The 24,037-nt window shown below is 39.4% G+C and overlaps 1 long non-coding RNA gene across 1 annotated transcript in view; it reads right to left on the reverse strand.

Moving 5' to 3' along the window:
* Window positions 1-11,719: 11,719 nt before the first annotated feature.
* Window positions 11,720-24,037, reverse strand: part of LOC141410010 (uncharacterized) — an 87,181-nt gene continuing 74,863 nt past the window's right edge. The window contains exon 4 of the long non-coding RNA XR_012433211.1: window positions 11,720-11,859. This is a non-coding gene — a long non-coding RNA (uncharacterized lncRNA). The remainder of the gene's footprint in view (window positions 11,860-24,037) is intronic.

The raw sequence follows: 24,037 nt of genomic DNA on the forward strand, positions 1-24,037 counted from the left end.
TACTTCAATTTGGGGCATTTATGAAGAGCCATCCTGGCTCCAGAGCCTTCTGTGGAACCATCTGAGGCCTTGTTGCAATTCCACTGCAGTTCACCATCCTCTGCTCAGCCCTTTTGTTCTCACTGCCTTACAGCTTCTGCTCTTGAGTGCCTTCCCCCAATAAATCCCCTGCTCACTAATACTGACCCTTGGAACCTATTTCCCAGAGAACTCATCAATGACACCACCGCTTATTGTGCAAGCTTGTCTATCTAAGCTCTTTCTATATATGTCATCTCTATAAACCCACTCAATAATTCTTCGAAGTCTCTACTATTCATATCCACATTGTACAGATGAGAAATCAGAAATCATTTACTGAAGTTCACAGATATAATAAACAGCAGTTAGCTTTCAACCCAGATCTGACTCTAGAGCCCGGAGTATTAACAGGTACCTTTGAACCTTTCTAATTTTGTGGTCCTAAGAGTGTCATATTTATTTAGCATAAAGATTTTGTCACGTTCCTGGATGCTCTCATAAATGATAGTATAGATGTAGCAGGTGTACAGGTTAGCTTTGCTGCAGTAACAAACAACCCGAGTCTCAATGGCTGATAAATACAGTCAGACCTCCATTTCCATGGGTTCTGAATTGATGGATTCAATCAGCCACAGGTTGAAAATATTCAGGGAACAAAAATGGATGGTTTTGTCTGTACTGAACATGTACAGACATTTTTCTTGTCATTATTCCCTAAATAATACAGTATAACAACTATTTATTTATGTAGTATTTACATTGCATTAGGTATCATAAGTAATCTAGAAATGATTTGAAGTATATAGCAGTACATAGATTATACACAAATACTATACCATATGGTAGATATGAGCACATTTGTCACCAACATAACCCATTGGGGGCATTTATTGGTATTGATACATTTCTTAGTATAGTATGTGTGTATAACCAATGTATGGGTGTATACTTTAAATTATTTTATGTATACATGGACTTGAACATCCATAGATTTTGGTATTTGTTGGGGGTTCCTGAACCAATCCCCCACAGATACCGAGGAACAACAGTATTGATTTCTTGCTCACATTACATGTTGGCTGCTCTCAGTGGGCTTTGTGGCTTTCCTCCACACGTCTTTTCTTTCTAGGAGCAATGCTAAAGATTCAGCCCCTATTTGGGGTATATCCTTCTTACATTAGAGGGAAAAGACCAAAAGAATGGATGGAAACTTGTGATGGGGTATGTTATATCTGCTCACACAAGCACGTTACTTTGCAGGCCCAGAAACACTGGTGGTGATATGCGATCCTCTTACCAGGAAAGTGGAAGTGAACGATTATGAACAATACTGCAATTGACTGTAGCAGATATCCATGTCAGGGCTGTAGCAATTTAATAATTCATTTTTACCAGTTAAACAGTTTCAGTACATAAATTATTTATGCAACACATCTTAGGTGCTGGGAAATGTTTATGTGGTGAGGTTACCATGATTGTTATTCATCTAAGGAACCCATGGTCAAGCAGGTGTCTATTCTTTGGCCACTTCCCATGGATGTTGTACACCTTAGGGACTCTTCCCCCTTTACTGGGACTCTCAGAAGAAATGGCAGTGAGCCACCTGCTGACAAAGGCTTATCTAAAAGGGAGCTTGAGAAGAGGCGGGAGAAGTCTCATTGGTTTCATCCTCTTTGAAAGAAGGCAACACTTTTCATCTTTCTGTTGCCTAGAAGGTAGCATTATGCAGAAGAGACAGTGCTGTCAGTTTAATCCAAGTGCAGAGAAGGAGTTGCAGGGGTATCCCTCAACTCAAAACCAAGCAGAGGCTTGGGGAGGAGAGGGAACACAGTGAATAGAGATACTGTGGAGCTCTACTGGACAAGCCACTGTGATTTTGCAGTCACTCTTGTCTTCCAGGTCAGGGATCCTTTTTGTGACCACAAGAAAGATTTCTTCCCCTGTGTTTGGGAGGTGTAAGCAAAGGCAGGATGCCTGGATTTGCCATCACAGAGGAATGTAGAGAATGATAGTAAAGTTTTTTATTTCACAAGGGAGACTTTTGGTCTTCTATTTTTGATATGAAAATAGCAATTTGAAAATACCCTTTCCTTTGCTGTGCTTTCTGTCAAATTTGGTACCACCACGACCTGGTGAACTTTACTTGGCAGGCTGCCAAACTAAATACATCTTGGTCAAGTGCCTAATAATAATGGAGACTGTCATGTGGTGGGAAAGTGTCTTAAGGATGTTTTGTGGAAACAAACTCCTGAGGAAGCTGCAAAAACCAGAATTCTTCTTTGCTCCTTAAATCAAAATAAATGAGATTAAATTCATCAGCTTTCTTTTGTTGTATTTGGTGGAAATTTAAATTCCAAATGGTTTACTTTGACCAGCATTATTTTAAGGAGTTAAAAAAATAGTTTGTATCTTTCAAGGAGAAGTTCCTATATTATAAGAAAGTTCCAAAAGACAGGTTTAAGAATATATGTATATATATTTATAAATGTATGTATATATAAAATATATGTAAACATTTTTCATGATATCACTTCTGAAATTGGTTTTACCATATTTCTTTGCTACCCTCCCTCAGTTTCCATATAACAGGCCTCATATTTATTTAATTGGGTTTATAAGATATCTGGGTGCTGTTGGATGAAAATTATAAATCATTTAAATATCCTGTTAGCACGCTTAAAAGATTAACCCACCTGTTTTACATAACTACTTTAGGGATGTGGAATAAAGTTAGTGACATTCGCAAATTCTTTGTTCATTGACTTATGTTAGTAGTATTGATCTATAGAAACGAATGTTCCCATTTCTATATGCACTCCTATATTCCTTTGCCCTGATGCACATACTTTGTTTCAAACAGATTTTCCTCACCTGGAAGATACACAGTTGTGATTATTAATACAAATGCCAGCATTTAGGCTCCAGAAAAGACAATGGTGTAGTGTCAGATTCTTAGGGATGGCCCATGCCAGCTGGCACCTTTTTCTCTCCATAGGTATCAATGTCCGTCTTTTTAAAAAAGTTGATTGTATATATTGTATTATAATAAAGGTATTATATTTTTAACATCAATGTCTGTTTTATATCCTGTGTGAACTGGCTAGAAATGCCTTTATTTTGAAATTAATTAATTAAAGTCAAAGAAATATTTTCAGAAGCTTGTCATAGAGGCCAAAATGTCTTAGCCTTTTGATCTTAGCCTTTTGACTTAAAATACAAATAAACAGAAGTCAAAATTGACTTTAAAAAAACATACTTTTTCTAGGCTAGGTGTGGTGGCTCATGTCTGTAATTCCAATACTTTGTAAGGCCATGGTGGGCAGATCACTTGAGGCCAGGAGTTCAAGACTAGCCTGGTCAACATGATGAAACCTCGTCTCTAATAAAAATACAAAAATTAGCTGGACGTGGTGCCGTATGCCTATAATCTCAGCTACTCAGGCTGAGGCAGAAGAATTTCTTGAACTTGGGAGGTGGAGGTTGCAGTGAGCTGAGATCACACCACTGCACTCCAATCTGGGCAATGAGCAAGACTCTGTCTCAAAAAACAAACAAACACACACACACTGTACTTTTTTTGAAGACTGTTCTTTAAAAGATAATGATCAAAAGAAACAAATGTGCAAGGTTTTGTGAGCTTTAACCTGCAAGGAGAAATTTTACTCTACTACACAGACTCCTGTTTTCACTTTTCTGCTGTTCCTGAGACACCAACTTCATTCAAATTAGGAGGAGGCAAGCACCCAGCACCATGGAGCCACATGGAGCCTTGATCCATGCACTATGATGTGCCTCAGGAGAGCAGTTATGATGCGTGATTCATATTCATAACGACTGCGTTGCTCAGAGAGGCCTTCCTACAAGGTCATCAGACATTTGCTGCTGAAAATATTACTTAAGTCAATATTCACATGCAATGTTCATAGAAAAAAAATTCAACTCTAGATGGTGATGCATCTGATTCAGAACAAAGTAAATGGTGATTTTGTGACTTTCTAAAGAAATATTTTAAAGTGAAAATAAATAGAAGTCAAAATAAAAAGTACCACAATGGTCTTGTTTTCTAGGGTATCACATAATGTTTTTTCTTAAATATTTCAAACTGCTTGGGGCTTAAATAATGCCTTATAGTCTTTGGTTCTATTTCAGAAATTCAACTTACTCCTACTTTTTACAGCAGCCTAGATGTATAAATTAATTCATTGTTTTCATTCCCCATTCATCATTTATTCATTCAAAAAAAATTGTTGATTTTCTACTATTTATCAGGCAGTGGAGACACAGTAATAAATCATTCTGACTTAAGAATTACATAAATAAAACACTATTCAGTTGCAAGAAATGCCAGTGAGGAAGTAAACAGTGATGTGAGAGGGTAAGTGGGTAAGAGGTGGTGGTGATTGGAGTAAGGAAGGCCCATGTCACAGTGTCATAGGGTGGCACAGGATGCCACAGCTAAAGCACAAGAAGGAGGCAAAGCATCCCAGAAGGAGAGAACCATGGTAGAAAGGCTCTGAAAAGGCAAAGAGCTGGGAATATTCTGGGAACAGAATGGAGCCAGTGTGGCTGGAGTCTCAAGAGTAAGATGACATTGGTAAGATGCTTAGATTCTCTTCCAAGTGAAAACCTTACAGTTTAGGTAGGAGCATGATGTGATCTGATTTAAATCAGAATCATCACAACATTTAAAGACAGCAGACACTGGCTTTTTCTACACCACTGAAATCATTAGTCTTCTACTTCCTATAATTTTCTCTTTTGTGTCAGATATTTACAAATGTCTGATTCCTTTTATAAGCTCCTAAGTTTCTAGTTCTTGGAGTCTGCTCTCCTCCAGCCTGTCATTTGTAACACACACAGAAACTTCCTGATCATATTTTAGTTTCTTCCTTTCTGACTCAAAGTGCTCTTGCCATTGGGTTGATGGTATACTGCCTGGAAGAAGCTATTACCCTGTTATTTTACCATGATATCACCACTGCAATTGGCTTCACCAATGTTTCTTTGCTACACTCCCTCAGTTTCCATAAGCAAGATGAAGAACATACACTCCTTCCCCTTGTATTCAAGTGTATGGAGTGTGGGGACAGGTAGGGCTGGCTGGTATGAGGACAGGTAGTTACAAGAGGCAACTTTTCCCAGAACAGAGGAGAGGTCCAACCCAAAAGCACCCATGTGCATTCTTGCAATTCCAAGACTGCTGGTGAGGATACTCTCAATCTAAGCCTTTGATTTCTGAAATAAAAAAAAGTTATATCTGAGAATCAGCTTATGTGTTTATGGTCCTGGAGTAGACTGGGAGAGGGATTTTCAGGCGGTGCCTATAGATATGCTTACAGTTGTGACATGGGGTGAAGGCTTTCATTGATGGTGATGTCATGGGTTCCCTCTGGGAGGATGGAAGCCCCAGGGAAATAAATCGGCAGTATGGGATTGAAGTCCCCGGAGCCCATTGCATTTTGTGGGAAAGCAATCCTATGGCTCACCATTGCTCTCATCAGAGGGACTTTGTCCCTAGTGCCCACACACAACATGGATTGAGGCCAGGGAAGTTTGGGTTTGACTAGACTAGGACTGCCCTTCTCAGCAGTCTTTTCCAGCCTTCTAAGGGAGAGCATCAGTGGCTCACTCTAGACTTGGAAAAACAAAATGAAAAGGGAATATTTTGATTAGAGTTGCCTTAGGAAAAATTATTATAGAGAATTCATGGAAAAACATTGCTTGCCAATTTCAGAACTACTCGAAATATCTGGTAGGCTAAATATAGCACACTATTCACAGCCTTGCAGGTCCTGAGGTCTGGCTAAATGTGAGCTCTGAGGTGGTGTCTTCCTCCCTCCCCTCCTCCCTCTCTGTCTCTCCTCCCCCTTTACTCTCTCTCTGTCTCTCACTCTTTCTCATTTTCTTTATCCCTCTTTCCTAGCTAGCCCTGGATGCTTAACCATGAATGATTATCAAACAAGAACCTTAATTGTTATCTCAGTATAAGCTGTTACTTAGTTTGCAAAACAGCAGTAATGTTAATGAAATTTCCCTCTGAAAAATAACAGCTGAAATGAGAGAGGGAAAGTTTCACAAACTAAAAGAGCTCACAAATGCATCTTTCAGATTTTTTTCTTAAGTTTATGATAATCTAAGAAACAGGGTAATAACCCTGTAACTCTAGGAGTGAATTACAGAGGAGGTAATTCAAAGGATTTTTCATGTTTGGCTGAAATACCTTGCTCTTTGTGACCCCTAAAAGGAGATCTATGTCAATGGAAGAGAGGGAGTTGAGATTGGTGTAAAGTAAAACTTCTCAACTTGAAGGGGTGTGAGACCTGAAATTCCCTTCTAAGTGGAATCATCAAAGTATATTTTTTGGTGACTTAATGTTCTCTCCCTTCCTTCCTTCCTTCCTTCCTTCCTTCCCCCCTTCCTTCCATCCTTTCTCCCCCTTTTCCCTAGGGAATTAAAAACAACAAAAATTCAAAGAAAAAAGTGTAGACAACTATAATCATGCAATCATTTTCTTTCGTCTTCCTTCTCTCATTTTGTATGAATGTACAGGTAAACACCATTATCTGCAGTGGTTATGTTCTATAAAGTCACTGCAAACACTGAATTAGCAAATATTGAACCATTGCTCCGGGCAGAAATACAGAGTTAGGGCTTATGAACCTCTGGTCACAACATTTTCACCAACAGATCAATCCATAACTTTAAGTACGTTTCTGTTTAATGGCGTCTCATCTAACATACACTGTTGATGCATTAGCATTGAACTCATGACCTATAGCACTGTGACTCATTCTTGAATGAAGCTTATTTAACACCCGTAGTTTCTCCAGAAGGCACTTCACAGCTTTGTTGTGTTTAGGATCACCAAACAGCACTTTAGTCCTATGCTTGGGGGACATTTTAAACAGTGAAATCATGAGGAAAAAGCACAAAAATGCAAAAAATGTGTCATGAAATTGATAGCCAAAAGGACACGTGTTTAAAATATAAGAACTGAAATAAGAAGGTAAAGCATCACCCTGTCCAATCTCAGATGAAATTATGCCCATCCGGCTATTTGAATTTTTGTCACTCCGTGCACATCTGTAAATGACCATGAATGCACAGAGTATTGACTTGGGAGTTAGAAATACATTTCACAGAGTAGATGGATTTGAAAATATGGAATTCATTAAAAATGAGAATCAATGGTGCAAACACACACACATAGTCTGTTCCCTTTCACATGTCTTTGTCAAATGTACTTTTACATATATTTTGAGGAGATTTTAGGAAACTATAATACATCCCATTTAGATAGAAACTAGCTGTTAGCAGATACACGTCCAAGAGATGTAGACTTTAAGTTTAGTTGAGATGTGCTGATTTTTGCTGTGCCAAAACAATTTAAGAAATTGGAAAAACAGACCCAGAAGGCCCACCTACATGTGTTTTTAGCTGTCATCAAGGCAGGGACACACGCAGAGCTTTTGAGGACTACTGGCAAAAAAAAAATGGCCCACTGGCAGATGTAAAAAGGCCCTTCCCCATACATAAATAGAAATGAGGAATAAAGTATATTCCACTCTAAAGAGTTAACATGTTTCCTGGTTGAAAGGTGGAAGATAAATTTCTATATGAGAGAGAGAGACAAAGCAAACCTTTGGGCAGCCCAAGTTGGTGCTGAAGCAGCATCCAGGCCCTGGGGGCTCAGACAGAAGGGACTGGTCGAGGACAGAAGCCAAGCCTCCACCCAAAGGTCAGAAGCTGGAATTTAGCTTCTCTTCACTGAGCCTCAAAACCTGCCACATCTATGAAAGGGGGTAAAAAGCACTCCATCCACAAGACTTGAAAAACAACAAGAGTTGTCATTTTTAATAAATAGAGACTGACTCTAAATATGTTCTGAGGATAGGAGTCTATATTTATTCTTCCCATAGTGGGGAATTTATGTGAGAAATTAATAAATAAACTGGTGAAATTCTTGAGGCCTAACTAAATCAGTCCTTTTATATAGACATTACCAAAGACAAATGGAATTCTCACATATAATCTCCACAAAAGTCAGGCTCTAATAAAATATTATAAACCATAAAGGAAAACACTATCATTAGGGAGACATGACACATAAAGCAAATGGGAGAATTAACATTCTAAGCTGTTAATAAAAAATTTGAAGAGAATAGAAAATAATTTTAAATTAAAGACATAAAAAAGAAACTATAATGAAAGAACAGGGCAATATTAACAAAGAATCAAATAAAAACAGGCTAATTTTTTGGAAAAAAAAACAAACAAAAACAGACATTCCAGGAAAGAAAATTCTGATTATTGAAAAGAAAAATCTAGTGGTTGATTTTAAACTCCAGATTAGACACTTTTGAAGAAAGAATTAGTAATCTGGAAAACAGATCTATCAAAATAATCTAAAATACAGTACAAAGAAACCAAACCAAAAATAGACAAGTGGAAATATATCAAACTAAAATTCTTGTGCACAGCAAAGGAAACTATCAAAGGAGCAAAGAGACAACCTATAGAATGGGAGAAAATATTTACAAACTTCATCTGACAAGTGACTAATATCCCGAATATACAAGAAATTCAAATAACTCAACAGCCAAAAACCAAATAATCTGATTTTAAAATGGACATAAGATCTGGGTAGACACTTCTTAAAAGAAAACATACAAATGGCTAAGTAGATGAAAAAATGCTGAACATGACTAATCACCAGGGAAATGTAAATGAAAACCACATTGAGACATCATCTCACTCTGGTTAGAATGGCTATTATCAAAAAGGCAAATAAATAAATAACAAATGCTGGTGAGGATCTGGAGAAAAGGGACTGTCACAGAGTATTGATGGAAATGTAAACCAGTACTGTCATTATGGAAAACAATTTGGAGTTTCTCACAAAACTAAAATCAGAACTACCATACAATACAGCAAGTCCACTACTGGGCATTTATCCAAAAGAAAGAAAATCCGTATGTCAAAGAGATACCTGCATCCCCATGTTTATTGCAGCACTATTCAGAATGGAGTCAACCTAAATGCCTGTCAACAAATGAATGGATAAAGAAAATGTGGTACATATATACAATGGAATACCGTTCAGCAATAAGGTACATTGATATCCTGTTATTCTTGACAACATGAATGAGCCTGGAGGATATTATGTCAAGTGAAATAAGTCAGGCAAAGAAAGAGAAGTACTGCATGTTCTCATTCATATGTGGGAACTAAGAAAAATTGAGCTCATAGAAGTAGAGAGTAGAATTATGGTTATTAGAGGCCTGGAAGAGGTAGGGGAAGAGAGGATAGGGAGACGTTGGTTAACAATACAAAATTCCAGCTAGATAGAGGAATAAGTTCTAGTGTTCTATATCATTGTAGGAGAAATAAGATTAACAATAATTTATTGTATATTTTTGAAAAGCTACAAGAGAAGATTTTGAATGTTCATGATACAAAGAAATGATAAATATTTGAGGTGATGGGTATGCTAATTACCATGATTTGATCATTATATATTGTATACATGTATTGCAATATCACTCTGTCTCCTATAAATATGTGCTATTATTATATGTCAACTAAAAATAAATAAAAGAAGAAATGAAATTTTTAGAACTGATTATTTTGACTATGGTGATGATTTCATACAGATATACATGTCAAAACTTAAAAATGTGCAGTTAAATATATCCAGTTTATTATATGTCAATTATACCTCAATAAAGCTGTTTAAATAAAGAGACGCTACCATAGAACAAAAGCTGTTTGTTTTTCCATACTTGAGAAGTTCATTAAAAATTAAAAATTTTGAATGTCAAAAATAGGTTGCAGAGTAAAATATATGATGCAATTCTATTTTAGGGGAACAAAGGGAAACAAACATTATACCAAAGAAAAAAATTCCAACCTAGACCTGGTGCAGTGGCTCACTCCTTGTAATCCCAGCACTTTGGTAGGCCAAAGCAGGCAGATCATGAGGTCAGGAGTTCCAGACAAGCCTGTCCAATATGGTGAAACTCTGTCTCTACTAAAAATACAAAACAATTAGCTGGGTGTGGTTGCAGGCACCTGTAATCCTAGCTACTCGGAAGGCTGAGGCAGGAGAACCACTTGAACCCAGGAGGCAGAAGCTGCAGTGAGCTGAGATCACACCATTGCACTCCAACCTGGGTGACAAAGTGAGGCTCTGTCTCAGAAAAAAAAAAAAAGAAAAAATTCTAACCTAAATATTTTTTATGATAGTATATACATGGAATAAGGTGGAAAAGAAGACTTGTAAACAAAGCCAAATGAAATTAAACTCATTTTCAATCAGAAAAAAAATAATGGTGTATAATACAGAATTTTTCCCTGGTTCCTGCAAGGAAGCCTCCAAACCCTCAGCATTTCCCAAATGATAGGAGTCTTTGATATTTAGGGTGGACCTCTCGGACCATACCTGAGTTTAAGCTCAGGAGGTGACTCATGGTGTACCCCAAGATAGTTCAGGTTGATGAGATGACTCAGGACGGGGGCTGGCCGTAACAGAAAGACCAGCCATGTTAGAGCATTAGGGCTTTGAGTCACGTGGTATCAGTCCAGCCTCCAGAGGAGAAACGGAAGCTGGAGCTCAAGCTTAATCCCACAGCTAGCGACTCAATCAATCCTGCCTCTGTAGTCGTGCTCCACTGAAAACCATGGATATCAGAGCTCAGCTGAACTTCCCTGGTTGGCAGTGCTCTGCCCATCGTCACACACGAATGTGCTGGGAGGATGATGTTTCCCTGAGGACACGGAAGCTTCACATTTGGGACTCTCTCAGACCTCATCCTATGTTCTTTTCTTTTGGTTGATTTGGATGTGTATTCCCTTCTATTTTTTATAATAAAACTTGGAAGTATAGGCTTCCTTGTGTTTTGTGGGTCATTCTAGTGCATTACAGAATTTGAGTCAGTGAAAGAACCCTCCAAATTGCAGCAAGTTGGTTGGAAGTGCAGATGGCCTGGGAAACCCAAACTTGTGACTAGTGTCTAAAGGGAGATCAATCTTGCAAAGGACTATGCCCTGAACCTGTGAAGTACGGCCCAACTCTGGGAATTTGGTGTCAGAAGTCACTGCAAACAGTAACCACTAGAAGACTAAAAATGGAATGAACAAATTCCAAACCCACAGGTGGTCAAAGGATAATAAAGCAAACTTGACTATTCCAATGGAAAAAGATCATGATAAAAGGAAAACACAAAGTAGGATGATAGAAATAAAGCCAAATGTATCAGCAGTGACAATAAATTAAAAAAAAAATAAACTTGCTTATTAACAGGTTTTGACATGTAAAAAGCACACTGAAGCAGTCATAGAAAAAGATCAGAACTTGAATGTAGTCCCTTATGTTTGTTTATATTTGAATTATATATGGTGGAGAATATACCCTAATCTTCTCAGGGTTTAGGGTGTGTAAAGGTCTTTATCTGCCTCAACATGAAATACTTTTATAGCCCTGAGCTAGTTATTTCTATGGAGAAGATGTGGGCTCTGGCTTTTGTATTGGTAAGATGTGGATATTGAAAGGTGGGTCAAGGTTCTGAGTAGCGGGATTGCTGAGACCCAGATATGAAGGACTTGTTGCTGAGTTTGAGGCATCATGTCACAGACTGAGCAAACCTCTCTGCCACCGCCCCCGACCCCCACCAGGAGAACACCAGCATTTAACATGACCTTCCATTATTAGCTTCCAGCAGCTTTCTCGGTGAGGAGCAGGGGCCGCTTCAGTCCACCGCAGCAGGAAGCAGGTGGTCAGCAATGTGGGGTGAGCACTCAGTAGCAGGAGAGTGGAAACCGCTGGCACAGGATTTGTGGCTGGGGGGTGAAAAAGCAGTGGCAGGAATCACAACTGTAGAACTCATGATTTTAGAGTATAGTCTTAGCCTTTTAAATTAAGAGGACTCACTTTAAAAACAAAAGGTCGTATCACACACAGAAAAAATATATGTTTAGTTGGCAAAATACATCATGATGTAAAGTTGCTATCAAACATTTAGACAATAATAGCCATACTTTCTTGAATACTTTCTGTGATTCAGACACTGTACTGAACGTATTTTATATGAAGGAAGTTTTATTCTTTTTTTTTTTTTTTTTTTTGAGACGGAGTCTCGCTGTGTCGCCCAGGCTGGAGTGCAGTGGCCGGATCTCAGCTCACTGCAAGCTCTGCCTCCCGGGTTTTTATGCCATTCTCCTGCCTCAGCCTCCCGAGTAGCCGGGACTACAGGTGCCCGCCACCTCGCCCGGCTAGTTTTTTGTATTTTTTAGTAGAGACGGGGTTTCACCGTGTTAGCCAGGATGGTCTCGAACTCCTGACCTCGTGATCCGCCTGTCTCGGCCTCCCAAAGTGCTGGGATTACAGGCTTGAGCCACCGCGCCCGGCAAAGGAAGTTTTATTCTTACAGTGGATGAGGAAATTGAGATTTCGAAGTTAAATGCCTTGTTTATGTTAATATAGCAAAGAGATGGTGGATGTAAGATTCAAATCAGCTCGACCTGACAGTGACACAGCCAATGCTGACATTATGGCTATGTGCATTTGATGTCTGCAGCAGAAAACACAGATGAGAGGCACTACTGCAGTCTGCTCCAATCCTGTTGGAGTTTCCAGCTGGTCATGCACAGGGGAGCTGGGCACGGGAGGTGGACTCGAGAGCAGAATCTTGGCAGCATTCAATGGTGAGAGTAGTCAATGGAGAGAGTGATTCCCTCCAAAGGGCTTGGGGTGTACAGTGACGCCTGGCAGGACCCCACACTGGAAGAGCTCACAAGCAGATCTGAGGCAGGTGCTCAGGTACCAGCACTCCATACATAGAAGCAATTCAACCTCTTAGCTAGGCTTATGAGGGCATCAGGATCTGAGGCCACATTGCAGCCACACTGCATACTGGTGACTCTTCCTCTAAGGAGCTGTGCTCTCTCAAGCCCCACGTCTCTCCTCTGTGCTGTCCTCAGCCTGCTGTGCTCCCCATCCCATCTCTCTATCTAGCACATTGTCCTTGCTAACTTACCCTCATCTTTCAAGCAGAACAAACAGCATTCCCACTTCCAGGTTTGCCCAACTCTCCTTCCTGACTTGGGCACCCCTTCTTGGTGAAGGCTGGCACGCTCCTTTACAGAGTTAATTATACTAGACTCCAGTGAAGCTCTGAAGACTGAGCTTTCACCAATATTCCTTGCATCCTGCCACTTCACTGCCGAGCATGCTTCAAAGGCTTCAGTGCCGCCTGCATGACAGTAACACCCTCTTGCTTCATTGCTCATCACTCCTGGCCTCACTCTCTGGTACTCTGTGCTGGTTCATACTGATCCTTGATGTCCCTAGAGTGGGCCTGTCTGTCACTCCTCCAGAGTTTAATCCATGCTGCTCTTTCCCCCTGGGCTGCCCTCCCTTCTGGTCTTTGTCTGGGCACCTTCCTTTCATCCTAAACAATTAGCACTTAGCTCAGCTATCACCTCTTCCAGGAAGCAGTCTCTGACACACCTGGGGACAATTAGGTGCCTGTCTTGTGAGCTTTCCTGCCAACCCTCCCATCACCTGCACCCACCCCGAGGGTTCCACCAGGCCAAAAGGGGCTGGCATCGTCAGCGCAGGGGGCTCTACTTTACATACTCACTGCAGAGTCAGCCTTTGCCATGGACTGGCAGAGCACAGGGATGCCGAACATTTACTTTTCTAATAGCAACTTGATTCATTTTTAGTTATAGATCCTAAAAACTATTTCACATTCATTAAAAACACACACACACAGACATCACAGAGGAAAAAAATAAAATCACCAAAATACTACTTCTCAGAGATAAGCCCTGTTACTTACAACCATAATAAGTAAGGAAGTATTTCCTTCCTGACTTCTCACATTTTTAATCATACTATACAAAGATGTGTACAATATGTTCCCTTTTCTGTCCACTTAGAAATGTATTTGAGTCATGTTTATCAAGTTAGTAGAAGTAGTGGTGGTCATGGTGGTAGGAGTAATCTTCACCCATTGATAAACATATATTTACTCTCCACATTATCATTTTTCATTCTTGCACAGTATTCCCCTAGATGGAAATAATCATGAGAATTACAATAATTGCTAACATTTATCAAGTGACTACTCTGAGCTATGCATAGTCATAATAATACTTTACAATAACAATCGATAATACTTTGCAGTCATTATTGTATCTTTACAGCAACATTATGAGGCTGGTATCAGGATTACCTCCATGCTTTGCTGATGAGAAAACTAAGCCTCAGAGATGGGTCTTGCCAGAGTCGGTCCGACTCCACAGCCTACATTCTTAACCACCATCAAAGGTATACTGTCACATTAAAAATTCCCCTACTGGAAGATAATGAAGACGTTTCCAGGGGTTTTTGTTGTTGTTGTTTCTTTGCAATAATAAACAAAATTATTTTTGGAAAAAAGAAAAACCCCAGGACCTTTTTCTTATGCCTGTATCCCTGCCCTCCCTGACCTGTTCTCTCATTACTTCAATTTGCAAAAGACCACTTTAAAATTCTATCACACTGCTTTTATGAAATACGGTGGCACTGGTATAGGCCAGTCCTCAAGACTCCCTGGATTCCAAGAAATCTGCAGCTCTTTGGAGTCTAGACAGGTCTTCAAAAGACTCAATTAATACAAATATTTTACTTGGAAATTCTTCAGTGCTCAGGTAGAGGTTGATTTGGCTCCTACTTCCTGGGGCATATTTAGATTCAATTAGGCCAAGAGCTTAGACTATTGCCCCTGGAGAAAGATTAGAAAATGGGAGTTTCCCCTTTATAGGAAGATTGTCATAAAGAATCAAGCACTACACTCTCAGTTTGAGAGGTGTTGATGTAGCTTTGCCAAACTTCCCAATTAACGCTTTGCGAAATGATCAAATTTCCATGAAGGCACACTACATTTCCATTTCCTCATAATGTATATGGATAGTTTAAGAAACTAGATATCTGAAGATGGGAAATTCAGATTAAAAGAAAACCAAAAAAAAAAAAAAAAAAAAAAAAAAACTCTTCTCTACTTTTGACTAAACTTCTTGATTTTTTTCTCCCAATTATAATTTCCATGAATATTTTTCATCCTCTTAAGTCAAAAGAGAATGACGCTTAATGTCTCCTTTTTAACAGTGACTCAAAATGAAATAAAATAAAAATGCATAACAGCCTTTATGTAATCAAGCAAAAGGTCTTGTTAGCTGAATGTATTTCACCTGAAATGAGTTCCTAAGATAAGCAAACCCGAAAGATGGAGGGTGGTCTGTGCGGTGTAAATTACTTGACATCTTGGTTCTGGTTTCCTGGTGTGAACAGCGATGATAAATGTTGACTCTACTCCTGATTTACCAGGAAGGCAAGACATTCACTCGTGCTATTGTGAAGACACTGCAGAGCTGAGGGGAGCTCTATGCCTCCTTCACCTAGAGCGCACTGTTGCTGGCCTGTGTGCTGACAGGACAGGTCCCACTGAATTGATCTCAACCAGAGTTTTCCTAGATCTCATTAGCTTTTGTTTGCAAATACTTTCCCATTAATTCCTAATTCAGTTTTCTGTGGTTTGCCCAATGCAGATTTGTTAGTCCCATTTCAAAGTTTTGCCTTGTTGTTTCAGGAAGTGCTTGGAGGACTAACCAACAGTTTTCACACAGTTTTCCAATCTGGGCCCTTGTGTTGACTTCTCCTGCTTCTAGAGAGTTTACTATTGACCCCTGACCACCAGAATACCTGCTGTGCCTGTGCAGAAATCCAGGGCAGGCCCCTTTCTCCCTCTTCTTGGCTCCTGGGTTTTGGAGAGTCATTGCTTCTCAGATATATGCTTTCCTCACTCCCCTTAAGAGTACAAGCCTGAGGAAGATCAATTCCTCCTCTGTCTCTGTAGGTGAACTTCTCATAGTTCCTTTTCCTAGAATAGAGATTCCAAGGATTACCAGCCCTGACAGTTGCCGGGACATGTACGAATCTGTTTTAGGTTTAAAATTAACTTTGGTGAGACAGAGAATTTCCCTGCTCTACTCTGTAAGGCTGACCATGAAAGGGGACATCAGGAACTCTGTTTCTCACATTTTGAGACGTTAGGTATCAATGGGAAATTAGTGTAGTTTGAAGTGCCCACGTGGCTTACCGGTAACCACAGAGCATTAGAAACAGAGTTATTACACATGCTATTAGATACCACAAAAACATTCCCCACCAAAAACAGGAACATATCTGACTGTCATGCATACAAAGCTCACACATGTGATCATTATGAGTTCATAACAGCATATTAACAAACGTAAAACCAAGACACTTGGAGAGATTTTGTGAAATAAAAGCAGTAAAATTTAAGCTTGATTACTATGTAGATTATATATCATTTGTGATTTCTGTAGACTTTCCTAAGTCAGAGAGTAAATAGCAGAGATGATCTGTTGCTTTATTTAAATTTTTTTTTGATATTTTGGTGAAAAGAATAAATCTTTAGCTTCTCTCTCAGGCCCTGCCAGAACACTGGTATGATGACCTTGTTTAGGATGACAATTCCATCTACCCACAGCAAACAGAGTAGCAGCAACCATCTGTGTAATTAGTCAATACTTTCATCACTCCTTTCTTCTCACCAACTATGAGAGATGGACTAAATAAGCAGGAAAAATAAGTTGAAATTATGTAACTGTCCTTACTGCATCTTGCTAGATCTAACTTTCCAGGAAAGGATGTATACAAATGAAAAAAAAAAAAAAAGCAATCTTAGTAAAATTAAATAGGATATATGACCTCATTGTGTTCTAGACCAGCACTTGCACACTTTAATGTGCGCCCACATCACCTGGGGAAGAATGTTGTTAAAATGCAGATTCGGATTCAGTAGATTTAGGGTGGGATCTCCGATCCTACCTTTCAACAAGCTCCCAGGTGATGTTGATGCTGCTGTCTGAGGACCACACTTAGAATAGCCAGGAACTAAGAGATGCCTAACTTCTCTTTCACCTTTTTTTTTTTTTTTTTTTTTTTTTTGAGACGGAGTCTCACTCTGCTGCCCAGGCTGGAGTGCAGTGGCACAATCTTGGCTTACTGCAACCTCTGCCTCCTGGGTTCAAGCGATTCTCCTGCCTCAGCCTCCAGAGTGGCTGGGATAACAGGCGTGTGCCACCACGCCCAGCTAAGTTTTGTATTTTTAGTAGAGACGGAGTTTCACCATGTTGGCCAGGCTGGTCTGGAACTCTTGACCTTAAGTGATCCACCTACCTCGGCCTCCCAAAGTGCTGGGATTACAGGCCAGCCTCTTTTACTCTTCTTTATATGGCTACACTGCCAACCATTAGTTAGGACCTCTGAGATTAAAAGATGAGAACAAAAAGTAATTGGAACTTAGGTTTGCTAGTTGTTAGCCATTGTGATAAAGATTTAGTGAAAGAAGCTACTAGACCACTGCTTCTCCAATGATACAGTGCATAGGAATCACCTGGAAACGTGCTAAAGTGCAGATTCTAATTGAGTAGGTAGGGGTGGAGTCTGAAAAGCCGCATTGTAACAAGCTCCTGGATAGCATTCAAGTTGCTGGTCCAAGGATCAAACTCCAGAGTAGTCAGGGTCTCTAGACAACAGAATTTACAAAAATTCACCCCACACCCCCTTTTTTTTGTTAGCCTTTGTTGAATTTTCTGAAGAAGATGAAGAAAAGACGTGGTCAAAATCTAAATTTTTATTTAAATGGGGTAATTGCTAAGATTCTGGAGAGGGGAAGATGTGATGGAGGGGGTGGGATGGAGGGTTTGGCATCAGGAGGGAGAGCGCTGCATTCCCGTGGGTTTATGCTCTTCCCCACGTGGGTTCATGCTCTTCCCCACGTAGGTTCACATGCTCATTATTTCACTGTGGGTGTGCCTGCGCTGTGGCCTTGCCGTCTGGAGGTGTCTAGACCGGTCGTCACTCTGCTGCATGTCCCAGGGCACGTAGAAGGCTGAGAACAAATAATTTTAGTTCAGGGAGTTCCCTGCATAACAAGAGCTACCTCTTTTTCTTCCCACTTTGAATAAATAGAAGTCAGCAGGACTTTTGTCACCTCTCACTTCTGGCCAATTCAAGTTTCTGTCTGCACGTGGGCACACATACCATCTGAAGGCAAACGGAAAGGCTGGGTTCTGTCAGACCCCAGTCCAGAGCAACTCTTCATTTCCTAGAATGGCGGTGGCAACCGAGTGCAATTTTCCATATGTACCTAAACACTGTTCCCCGTAAATTCATCGGGTGAATCCTCCCCTGACACTCCATTACGCCCCTCCGATGTCACTGTGTGATTTCCGGCTTCAGTCTGGGCTCTAAGTATTGGACAATGACTATTGAAGAAAAGCAATATAGAAAAGGCTGAAGATCAAGGTGATCAGCAGGCTGTGATGTTTCATTCCTTTGCTCACTTTCTCACTTCATACCCATATACTTCAGATGATCTATTGTTTCTGTGCTGAACACACAGACACACACACACACACACACACACCAGCTTTCTCTGTTTATTTCTTCTGGAATTATATTGCACAAATATGAAAACCAAAACATCCCACTTCCTCACTAGGCAGTTGAAACTTTCCTGATGACAGTCCTAAGTAACCACAACAGGGAATGAGTTAACATTTCAGTTGGGAGGATTTCCCCACCTCTCCTCTCCTGTCAATGAGGCATGAAGTTCCCAGTTGATTTCTCCATCTGGCCCAACCATTCCTGGAAACCTGATTCCAAAGAAGGCAATGAGAAGATGTGAAAGAGTTGCCTGGGCAAGGGAGGTGGAGGCAGGAGGTCGATGGGGACTGTAGCTCTCTCATGAGTTCAGGGGTGAGGGCATGCTGCCAATTGTTAAAACTTTACCACTAGCTAGAAATACAAGCTAATGCATCCCTATATGAGAGGGATGCAAGCCCTTGAATTGAAATAAAATAAAATAAAATAAAATGTGGGAATGCAGAGGAGTTTCAGTTCCTCATTGGAAACATTTTCAGCATGAAAATTTCAAAGACTGGCCTCATACATGAGATCTCAAATGATTTCTGATAAAACGCAAGCCACAATTTCAGCAGGAAGGGCTTTGCTGAGCTTACTCATATACATACACAAGATAAAAACCAGCCACAGTAAGATACAATTTCTTAAGTGTTGAAGGGCAGACATCTCTCACCACCCCTTAATCTTTCTCATGATTTGTCGAAGAAGTTGGGCTGCATTGTCTCACAGAGGAGAAGTCAATCAGTGTTTTCAGACGTTAGATACCAATTCAGTTTTTTCCAACTGGGTGAGAAAACTTCCTGGAAGTGTAATTACTTGTGGTTCGGGTAACTATGCCATATTTAATAGGATTGTGCAAAGGAAACTCTAGCAATAAGAGGCAGAGAGTTAAGATTGTTAACAGTGATGTAGGAGATCAAGATGACTGAGGCTTCTACCATGACCTTTATGGGGCAAAGATTATTCAATGCAGCATAGAATCCCAGGAATTCAAGAGAACCCAGATTCTCAGATTTTACACCCCTCACACAATCTTTGAATCAGAATGGGTGCCCTCTTTGAGACTGTCTCAGTGGTGTTACTCCACATTGCTTCAGTAATTTCCATGACAATGGAAGAATAATTCTTCCCTTTGCTTTGTGGCATTGATGACCACAGAGGCCCACCCCCTTCTCATGTGGCTCAGGTGGAGATGCTATTGTTACTGTTATTTCAAGTCAGAATGGGAAGGATTCCTTTCTGGATGGATCAACCAGTGTCAGCGCTGGGCCACTGACGTTCTGGTGTTTGTGGGATGCACAGAGCTAAGTAATTCACATGTTATCTTGTTTAGTCCTCACAACATGCCTTTGAGGTACATACATTATCCAGATTTTACAAATGAATAAACTGAAGACAGTAAAGTCCCTTAGCTGAATTGGTGGGAGGGCTGGATCTTTAGAGGAAGGCGTTTGACCTTCCTAGTAAAGATTAGTTACAGAGAGAAGATCTTGAGAAATCAGCAAAAGGCTGACTGTCATCTAAGCAGCACACAAAATTAAGTCAGTCCTCATTTCTCTATTTGAATCATGTTTAAAATTTTTGTAAAATTTATTTGAGCAAATGTTTAACAATAAACAAAAATGTTTACTGTAAACAAAAATCAACTTCAGATGAATTAAGAGCCTAAATACCAAAAGCAAAATCTTAAATTTTTAGGAAATTATTTAAGTAAAAATCTTTCAGACTTTAGGGTGGGTTTTTTCCTAAGCAGTCACAAAAGCAGTAAGTGCAAAAGAAAATATTGATAAATTTAACAACATATAAAATTGAGAACTTCTGTTCATCGAATAATAGTATACACTTGAGACACAGATATTTAACATACCAGCATATATATCAGAATATATAAGGGATGTCTATAAATAAATAAGGGAAAGAAAACACTGTCCAAAACTCCATAAGTCTGATATTGAAATATTGACATCAGACTTACAGACTTTTAGATAATGTTACCTTATTTCTTCTAGTATAGAATAATGTTCAACTCAATAGGAAACCAGATAAATACCTATGCTGATGTTTCACTTTTTTAAAAAAAATACATACAGCCAACAAAAACATGTGTTAAAATTAGCATAAAGCTGTCTCTTTATATATTTTAAGTTCAGCCTAGCGGTTTCGCCATACATAATGAACTGTAATCTCACTGGATGTCTAAAAGAATGGTGTCAGACTCTTGTGCCAATCACCGAGTTTTTGCCAATCAAAGGTGGCCAGCTGTTCAAACTGTGTTCAAATAAGGCAGAAGCCAAGCTGTAACCAACCTGGCTGTTTCTGTACCTCACTTCTGTTTTCTATATGTCGCTTTCCTTTTTGTATCCATAAATCTTCTTCTGCCATGTGGCTGCACTGGAGTCTCTCTGAGCCTAGCCTCCTGGTTCAGGGGGCAGCCAGATTTAAGGATCGTCTTTTTGCTCAGTTAAACTTTGTTTTGTTAACTTTCATTTAAATTTAATTTACATTTAACCTGTCTAAGGTTTTTCTTTTACCACATGTGACAAGGTGCTCACCTTCAGTAGTAATAAGGGAAATACCAAGTGTGGATATGGATGTGGAGGGATGGGCACTTTGATAAACTGCTGACAGAAAAGTAAATTAGTACAGCCACTTTGGAAAACTGTTTGGTAGTCTTTAATTAAATCAAGAATACAAATTCTTACGACCCAGCAATTCTACTCCTAGGTATATATATGTGCCCAAGCAGACCTTGTTTTATCTAATCCTGTGTTAACGGAAACTTTTGTATATTGGAAATGTGTCCTCATTTTGCACAGTTCTATGACAACTAAGGTAACAGTGATAAGTTACCACAGAATCTGCAAAGCGAGGACACAGTTCTGACATATACAAATTTTAACACGGCACTGTGCCAAATGAGGATTGTGTGCACGCATGTGGCAGTGTATGAGTGTATATATGCATTCAAAAGAAACTTATGCATATGTGCCCCAAGATAAAGGATAAGAAAACTAATTGCAATATTGCTTATAATACCCAAAATTTGTGAAAAAAATTATATATTCATCAAAAGCAGAATGGGTGAATAAATGTGTTATACAGAAAATGGAATATTACACAGTAGTGAACAAGACTGAGCTACAGCTAAATAACAATATGGATGAATCTTATAAGCATAATTTGAAAAAAGATGCAAGACAAAAGAAATCATATAATATAAATCAGTTTATAGAATTTTTTTTTTTTGAAATGGAGTCTCACTCTGTTGCCCAGACTGGAGTGCAGTGGCATTCAACTTGGCTCACTGCAGCCTCCATCACCTGGATTCCAGCAATTCTCCTGCCTTAACCTCCCAAGTAGCAGGGATTACAGGCATGCACCACCATGAGTGGCTAATTTTTGTATTTTCAGTAGAGACAGGGTTTCACTGTATCAGCCAGGCTGTCTTTAACTCCTGACCTCAAATGATCCACCTGCCTTCGCCTCCCAAAGTGCTGGGATTATAGGTGTGAGCCACTGCCCCCGCCCTAGATTTTTTTTTTTTTTTTTTAGACAGAGTCTCACTCTGTTGCCCAGGCTGGCATGCAGTCACATAATCAAAGCTCACTGCAGCCTTGACTTCCCAGGCTCAAGGGATCCTCCCATCTCAGTCTCTCAAAGTGCCAGGATTGCAGATGTTAACGTCCATGCACGGCTAGTTTATACAAAATTAAAAAATAAACTATGTTTAAGGATCATCATACATGGTGTAGAACAATAAAGAAGAAACCGAAAATGATATTCACAAGAGTTAGAATAATGGTTACTTCCGGGGAGGCAAGAATTGTCTTTGGAAATACACAAACACAGGAATTTCTATGTTTCTAAGTTGTTCTGTTTCTGGCCCTAGTTGTTATTTATGCACTCTACTATAAGTGTGAATTATTTAATATAGTTTTTAAACCACGGAATCTTAAAATTTAAGATTTATAAAGTGCAACATAGGTCAGTCCTCCTATTCTGAGTCTAAATTAATAAAGAAACAGAAACCAGTGATCTCAGTGATTCTCAAACTTGAATGTTTACCCCAAACACTTATTCCACCCTGGAGATTTCAGTTCCATGGTTTTGTGGTTGGGATCTTATAATCTAGTTTTTAAAAATTCCCTAGGTGACTTCTTTTTTTGTTATCGTTTTTTGCTTGCTTGTTTGTTTGTTTGTGATGGAGTTTTGCTCTTATTGCCCAGGCTGGAGTGCAATGGCACGATCTCGGCTCATTGCAGCCTCTACCTCCTGGTTTCAAGCGATTCTCCTACCTCGGCCTCCTGAGTAGCTGGGATTACAGGCATGTACCACCACGACCAGCTAATATTTTGCATTTTTAGTAGAGACAGGGTTTCACCATGTTGGCCAGGCTGGTCTTGAACTCCTGACCTCAGGTGATCCACCCGCCTCGGCCTCCCAAAGTGCTAGGATTATAGGTGTGAGCCACCTCGCTTGGCCCCTGGGTGACTTTGATGGGGCTCATAGCCTTTAGCCCTTGAAATAAAGACTCATGATTGTACTTATACATTTAAAAGGGCAAATGAAATCAATGCAACTCTTAAAAACCTTCTGGAAAAGAGAATAACTTCTGTTATTTCAGGAAAAATTGTCAATATCAGACTTATGGACTTTTGGACAATGTGACCTTATTTCTCATGGCATAGGATAATACTTTGGACTTAAAGGGAGATGTTACATTTTAAAATTTTGTATACGCACACACACAAATTTGCACTGTTTGTTCATTTTCTACTGATTATTTCTTCTAATAAATGGCCTATGCAGAAAATTGTAAATGTTATCTTTCTAAAGTTTTGTTTAAAAGTAAGTTGGAAGGAAACCATTCCCTTTGAAATTAGGTTAGACAAACTTGCTCCCTGTCACTATTCTAGTCAACACTGTATTTTAGATCCTAACTTGCACAATGTCACAAGAAAACATATTAAAAGCATTAGGTTTGGAAAAGAGTGTATAAAATTGTCATTGTTATTGTCTACATAGAACACCCAAATGCCTTTATGGATAAATTATTTGGAAATAATAGGTGAATTCAGCAAGTTGACTAGATGGAATACTAATATACAAGAGTCAATTGTACTGGTTAGTAGTACTAGGATTCCGTAAGATGAAAGTGTAATAGTTAGCAGATTTAGGGAGAAATATGTCCTGGCACAACAGTATTCTATGAAAAGACATTCTGTTTTATGGGTGTGGTTTACCACTTAACCAATTACTGTAGAAGCCATAGTTCTCAAATCAACTGCAAGTTGAGCTTAAAACCGGTTGGTATTCATCTGTATCAGTAGACAAAGGGGATTTTTTTTTTTAAAATATAGAACTTTATAAAGACAACAGAAAAATGGATTGAGGATTCCACACTATGGAATATGGCTATGTAAAAATTAGTCAATTATTTTCAAGAAAAGTCATTATATGCATGTAACAAACCACAATTAACAGACAGCATTACTTTTACTACAACTTCTCTTCCTT

Source organism: Macaca fascicularis, chromosome 3 (assembly GCF_037993035.2).
Source record: "Macaca fascicularis isolate 582-1 chromosome 3, T2T-MFA8v1.1".
Classification (NCBI taxonomy): Eukaryota; Metazoa; Chordata; class Mammalia; order Primates; family Cercopithecidae; genus Macaca; species Macaca fascicularis.